We start from the raw sequence: 6,800 nt of genomic DNA, 5'->3' as shown, positions 1-6,800 counted from the left end.
GTCTCCTAGTTTACAGTAGATGATGGGGATCCAAAGGCTTAGAGAAACTGGAATACTAGCATAGCTCTATATTGTAAGACCTGCTTATCCACCCAAGGAATGTCCTTAGGACACACTGTTCACCAGAACAGTAAGGAATAAGTATGTGAGATGAACTCTATCTTCCCTGAAGAGCTCTGTGGTTACTCTTCTCTGTTGAGAACTGCTCTCACTGAACTGGAATCCTTAAACACCATGGGGATGATCAGATCTGAGCTTAGCAGAAGCCAGGTGGCAGCCCTTAACAGACAAAGACAAGGTGGACATGGCTACCACAATGAACAGCAGACTCAAATCAACAATCAAAATAATCTAAGTTGCAGAGAGCTGTGGTGTTGACTAATAGATCATAGGGTACCTAGAAGAAAAATAGATGGACAGACTACAAAATTCCTACTTGATCTGTATAAGTAGAAGAGTTATAGATCAGGTGAACAAAAGTCTAATTTGAATTACTGAAACAGAAAGTCAGAACCCCTTAATCAATTCCCAGAATTGAGATAGTTTACAGACTGAGAGTCCCTTGAATGAGGAAAGGTCAGGTCCCACCAGGAAAGGACCCTGTTATACTACCAAAAATTTATACTGTTAATCTTCCTCCCATCCTTCCTCAAAGAGTCATGCTGCCTTTTACCAGTGTAACTATACTGGGGAAAAGGAAATGATCAGACATTTTGGGGATTATTAGACAGTGGCTCAGAACTGACATCAATCCAGGAGACTTAAAATATTACTCTGGTACACCAGTCAGAGTAAAGATTTATGGAGGTTAGGTAATCAATGGAGTTTTAGCTCAGATCCCTCTCACAGTGTGTCCAGCTGGTCCCCAGGTGCATTCTGTGGTTATTTTCCCAGCTTCAGAATGCATAATTTGAATAGACATACTCAGAAACTGGCAGAATCCCCACATTGGTTCCATGACTTGTGAAATGAGGGTTATTTTGGTAGAAAAGGCCAAATGGAAGAAACTAGAACTGTTCCTACCTAGCAAAATAGTAATAGAAAAAGCAATACTATATTCTTAGAAGGATTGCTGAGATCCCCCATCAAGGACTTGAAGGATGCGGGTCTTGTGATTCTCACCACATCCCCATTCAACTTTCCTATTCGCCTGTGCAGAAAACGTGGATATTGGAGAATAACAGTGGATTACTGTAAAGTTAACTAGGTGGTGGCTCCAATTGCACCTGCTGTTCCAGATGTAGTATCATCTCTTGAGCAAATCAAGACATCCCCTGGTATCTGATAAGCAGCTATTGCTCTGGCAAATGCTTTTTTTCTCAATTACCGTTAGTAAGGAACAACAAAAACAGTTTCCTTTTAGCTGCCAAGGCCAGCAATATATCTTTACAGTCCTGTCTCACGGGTATATCAACTCTCCAGCCCTATGTCATAATATTTCCTCAGGGACTTTGAGCATCTTTCCTTCCCATAAGACATCACACTGGTACATTATACTAATGATATCATGTTGACTAGACCTAGTGAGTGAGAAGGAGCAACTATGCAAGGCATTATCTGACAGAGGATGAGAGATAAATCCAACAAAAATACAGAGTCCTTCCACCTCAGTCAATTTTCCAGATGTTCAGTGGTGTGGGGCATGTTGAGATATCCCTTCTGAAGTGAAGGAAAGCTGTTGCATCTGACCTATATCATGACCAAAAAAGAGGCACAGTGCCTAGTTGGCTTTTGGAGACAACATTTTCTTATGCATACCTATATTCAACCATCTGTAAGTTTCACAGTGTAGTATCTATGTACTCTGATCTTTATAAACAAATGTTTCAAGTAAACTGCAAAAAAAAACAAACAAAACAAAACAGTAACACTCACCCTGGGGGCAGCAATCTCAGGCAAGAGGCCATCATAGGTGGCAGACTTGGCCCAGTGCTTAGGGCGTCCGTCTACACATGGGAGGTCCGCGGTTCAAACCCCGGGCCTCCTCGACCCATGTGGAGCTGGCCCATGTGCAGTGCTGATGTGTGCAAGGAGTGCCCTGCCACGCAGGGGTGTCCCCCGCATAGGGGAGCCCCACACGCAAGGAGTGCACCCATGAGGAGAACCGCCCAGCGCGAGAGTGCAGCCTGCCGAGGAATGGCGCCGCCCACACTTGCCCTACCGCTGACGACAACAGAAGCGGACAAAGAAACAAGATGCAGCAAAATAGACACAGAGAACAGACAACCGGGGGAGGGGGAAATTAAATAAATAAATAAATCTTAAAAAAAAAAAAAAAGAGGCCATCATAGCTACCACACCTCAGCTGATTGGCAGGAGTCTCTGTGTGGCCTCCAGGCTGATTCACAGCACTCTCTGTTAAGGATGTGGGCCAAGGAGCACTCTGGACTGCTCAAGCTCAACATCTGTGTATTCCTGCTGTTGTGCTACTGCCTCTAATTCTGGCTTCTCAGATTCTTTGTCTCCAAATGACTATGTTGAGTGGAGCAATGAACATGCTAATGGACAATCTCTGGGAAAAGTAACTGCATTTGGAGCTCTTTTAAATTTCCAACAACATGAATTACAAAGGAGAAACAGGTACTAAAGTGTGTAATGTGTTTCAAGATGTGAACATGAGTGAATGTTTGAGGTACAGATGCTATTACTCATCATTCAGAACCAGTAACTTCTAATGTTTTTCCCATTAATAGATAAAACTATGCAAATATCCCAGGTGTTTGGACTTGGTGTGATCACCACGATCATCCTGGAATGTCCACCCATTTACTGCTGCTCTCTTTGCTGGAGGAGCAAATGGGCCAATCCTTTATGAAGGAAAGTCCAAAGAATTTTAAAAGGTTTCAAGGAGTAAAGAAACAAACAAAAGAGGAGTACTGAAATTTTAAAGCCAGTAAGGGGAGAGGAGGGAGCTTTAGAAGGTAAAGAAAAAGAGCAGGAGACCAAAGCCTTATTTTCCCATTGAGATGAATGTAAATCATCCAGAGCAGAGGAGACTGTCAGTCACCTGAACATGATGGGGTATTTTGGAAAAACAAAATTTGTTTCTTATTTTTGTCATGCTTATTTCCAAATATGAAATAAAATTGATAGTTCTATTAATATTTTTGTGCAAATACATATATATAGCATACTACATGTGGGTGTGCTCTTCAGGTCTTTTTGCTGAGTGACCAGAAAAGTTGCTAGTTTTGAGCGGGGACTGTAAGAAGAGGAGGGTCTGTAACAGGTCCAGGCTGCTGTGTGAGTTGCACTGCCACCTGAGTCATAGGATCCAGCAGATCCAATAGTGCTGGAAGTGTCAGTGACAAATAGAGGTGCTGTCTGGATGTTGGCTGGCCCCTATAGGACAATCACAACACAGGCCCTTAGTATTTTTAGCAAATCCCAGCCATAACCTGCAGATAATTACTCTTCTTTTGAGAAAGAACTTTTGGCATGTTACTGGGTCTTAGTAAAGACTAAATACTTAACCATGGCCCAATATGTTACCTTCTAAACTGAGTTACCTATCATGAGCTAGGTGTTCTCTGACCCACCATATGATAAACTTGGGCATGCACAGCAGCACTCTATCATAAGATGGGAATGGTATATATGGGATAGGGCTCAAGTGGGAACTGAAGGCACAAGAAAGCCCTTGGCCCTCACTCATGCCTTGTTACCTTCTCTTTTCCAGCCCACAGCTATGACCTCTTGGGGAGCTCCTTAAATCATTTTATTGATATAGTGTAAACTCAAGCTTGGTTTGCAGATGGTTCTGCATGATATTCAGGCAACACCCCAAAATAGGTTGCTACAGCACTGCAGCCACTTTCTGGATGTCCCTGAAGGAGAGTGGTGAGGGAAAATCCTCCCAGTGGATGGAAATTTGAGCAGAGCACTTTGGTACCCCTTTTGATCAGAAGGAGAAATGGCCAGAGGTGCATTTTACACTGATTCATTGGTTGTCATCAATGGTTTGGCTGGATGGTTAGAGACTTCTAAGAAATGTGATTGGAAAATTGGTGATGAAGAGGTCTGGGGAAGAGTTATATGGATAGACATTTCTGAGTGGGAAAAAAACATGAAGGTTTTATGTTCCAGATGAATGCTTACCAAAAGGTGACTTCAGCAGAGGAAGATTTTTTATTAATCAAATGTATGAGATGACCCATTCTGTTGATACCAGTCAGCCTCTTTCCACAGCCTCTCCTGTCATTGCACAGTGGGCTCATGAACAAAGTGGCCATGATGGTAGGGTTATTCAGGGACTCAGCAACATGAACTTCTCCTCACCAAGGTCAACCTAACTACAACCACTACTGAATGTCCAATTTTTCAACAGCAGAGACCTACACTCAGCACCTGATATGGAACCATTCTCTGAGATGATGAGCCTGCTACCTGGTGGCAGATTGATTACATTGGATCACTTCCATCATGAAAGGGGTAGCAATTTGTTTTAACTTGAATAGAAACGTGCTCCAGATATGAGTTTTCCTTCCCAGCACACAATATTTCTGCCAAAACTACCATCCATGCTCTTCCAGAATGCCTTATCCACCATCACGGTATTTCACTCAGCATTGTTTCTATCAAGGAACCCACTTCATAAAAATTGAAGAGCAGGAATTGACATAGGCTCATGGAATTTACTGGTCTTACCATGTTCCCTATCATCCTGAAGCACTTGATTCATAGAATACTGGAATGGCCTCTTGAAGACACAAATACAATGCCAAATAGGGCATCTCCAGGAGGCTGGGTATGTCTTCTAAAGTCAGGATTTACAGGTCCAGTAATCAAGGAGTAGAACTGGAAGTGACACAACTCACTGCTGACCCTTGTGATCCAATAGGAAAAGTTTTGCTTCCTGTCTTTGCAACTTTAAGCTCTGCTAGCTTAAAGGAGGGTGGCTTCCACCAGGAGACACAACAGGAGTTGCATTGAATTGCCACCCACCACTTTGGGCTCCTTATGCTCAACAGGCAAAGAAGGGAATTATTGTACTGGCTGGGGTGATTGATTCTGACTATCAAGGGGAAATGGACGTAAAGAAGAGTTTGCCTGGAATACAGGAAATTAGCTAGGGCATCTCTTAGTTCCACCATGTCCTGTGATTAAATTCACTGGAAAACTGCAGTGACCCAATCCAGGCAGGGCTAAGAAGAACGTCCTAGAAACTTCATGAATGAAGGTTTGGGTCATCCCACCAGGCAAAGAACCATGGCCAGCTGAGGTGCTTGCTGAATGCAAAGGGATCATGGAATGGTTAGATGAAGAAGGTAATAATAAATATGAATTATGACTACATAACCAGTTAAAGAAATGAGGATTGTAATGGTCATGAATATTTCTTCCTTATTTAGTTATAGGTATATTGGCATAAGTACCTAAGACAAATACCTTAGTTTTCTTCCCTAAGCTATCAAGTGACATAAATCATATTAGTTTCATGTATAGGTTGTCAAGTTTAAAAGTCAATATTACCCAAGGGCTTGCACCTTATTCTGCAGGGATTTAGTGTGTTTCCAGTTGTACACAGGACAACTGAGTACTGTTAGGTGGAAAAAATATGTCTGTTATTGTTTTTATTTAGAGATTAAGTATGGTTTAAGGTGATGTGTATGGCTGCCAATTTGATAAGGAGTGAACTGTGATTCTTAGGCTCTTGTGTCAACTTGGCCAGATAATGTTGCCTGGTTGTTTGGTCAAGCAAGCATTGACCAAGCTGTACTGTGAGGACATTCCATGGACATAAAATCATCAGTGAGTTGATTACATCCATGACTGATAATATCTACAATCAACTGAGGAGATTACCATCAGCAATGAGAGAGGTCTCATTGAGTTAAAGGCCTTACCCAGGAAAGTGATTTCAGCAGTCAGAAAAGAAAATTCCCATCTCTACTTCAGATAGTCAGCTTCTCCTTGGGAACTCATGGAGGACTTTGATCAGAGTTCCTGGCTTGCAGTCTGCCCTGTAAAATTTGGACTCATGCATCCCCATCATCATGTGAGACAATTTTATAAAATCTCATAATATTTACAGTTATTTCTTGTCAGTTCTGTTTCCTTAGAGAACTCTGTTCATATGCAATTGCAAAAACATTTTTTTCTTGATTTCCTCTGCAGATTGCTCATTATTACTGTATAGAAACACTATTCATTTTTTTTTTAGGAGGTACTGGGCTTGAACCCAGGACCTTATACATGGGAAGTAGATATCCAACCACTGAGGTACATCCACTCCCTAATGTGATTTGGTTTTTTCATTTTGTTTTTTGTTTGTTTGTTTGTTTTTAGGAGGTACTGGGGATCAAACCCAGGACCTCATACATGGGAGGCAGGTGCTCAACCACTTGATCTACATCCACTCCCCTTGATTTTTGTGGATTGATATTGCACTCCACCAATTTGCAGACTTTGAGTATTAGGTCTAGTTGATTTGTTGCAGAAGTTCAGGACTTTCTCTAGATAGGAGCACATCTGCAAATAGTGAAAATTCCAATTCTTTCTACAATTTGTGTATCATATATTTCTTTTTCCTGCCTAATTTCTCTGGGAAGTATTTCCAGTACAATGTTGAATAACAATGATGGCAGTGGAATTCCTCATCATGTTCCAGATCTTAGAGAAAAAGCTTTCAGTATTTCACCATTAAGTATGATGATAGTAGGGAGTTTTTCATATTTGGCATTTATCATATTGAGGATGTTTCCTTCTATTCCTATGTTTCTAAATGCTTATATCCAAGAAAGGATGCTGCATTTTGTCAAATGCCTTTTCTGCATCAATTGAGATGATCATGGGTTTTT

At 41.5% G+C, this 6,800-nt stretch overlaps 1 pseudogene; it reads left to right on the top strand.

The window, feature by feature from the left end:
* Positions 1 to 2,364: 2,364 nt before the first annotated feature.
* Positions 2,365 to 2,965, top strand: LOC131278324 (FMR1 neighbor protein pseudogene; annotated as a pseudogene).
* The last annotated feature ends 3,835 nt before the right edge of the window (positions 2,966 to 6,800 follow it).

The sequence above is a fragment of the Dasypus novemcinctus genome, chromosome 4 (genome assembly GCF_030445035.2).
Source record: "Dasypus novemcinctus isolate mDasNov1 chromosome 4, mDasNov1.1.hap2, whole genome shotgun sequence".
Taxonomy (NCBI): domain Eukaryota; kingdom Metazoa; phylum Chordata; class Mammalia; order Cingulata; family Dasypodidae; genus Dasypus; species Dasypus novemcinctus.
The sequence above is the reverse complement of the archived record's forward strand: the minus strand, read 5'-3'. Positions and strand labels throughout refer to the sequence as shown.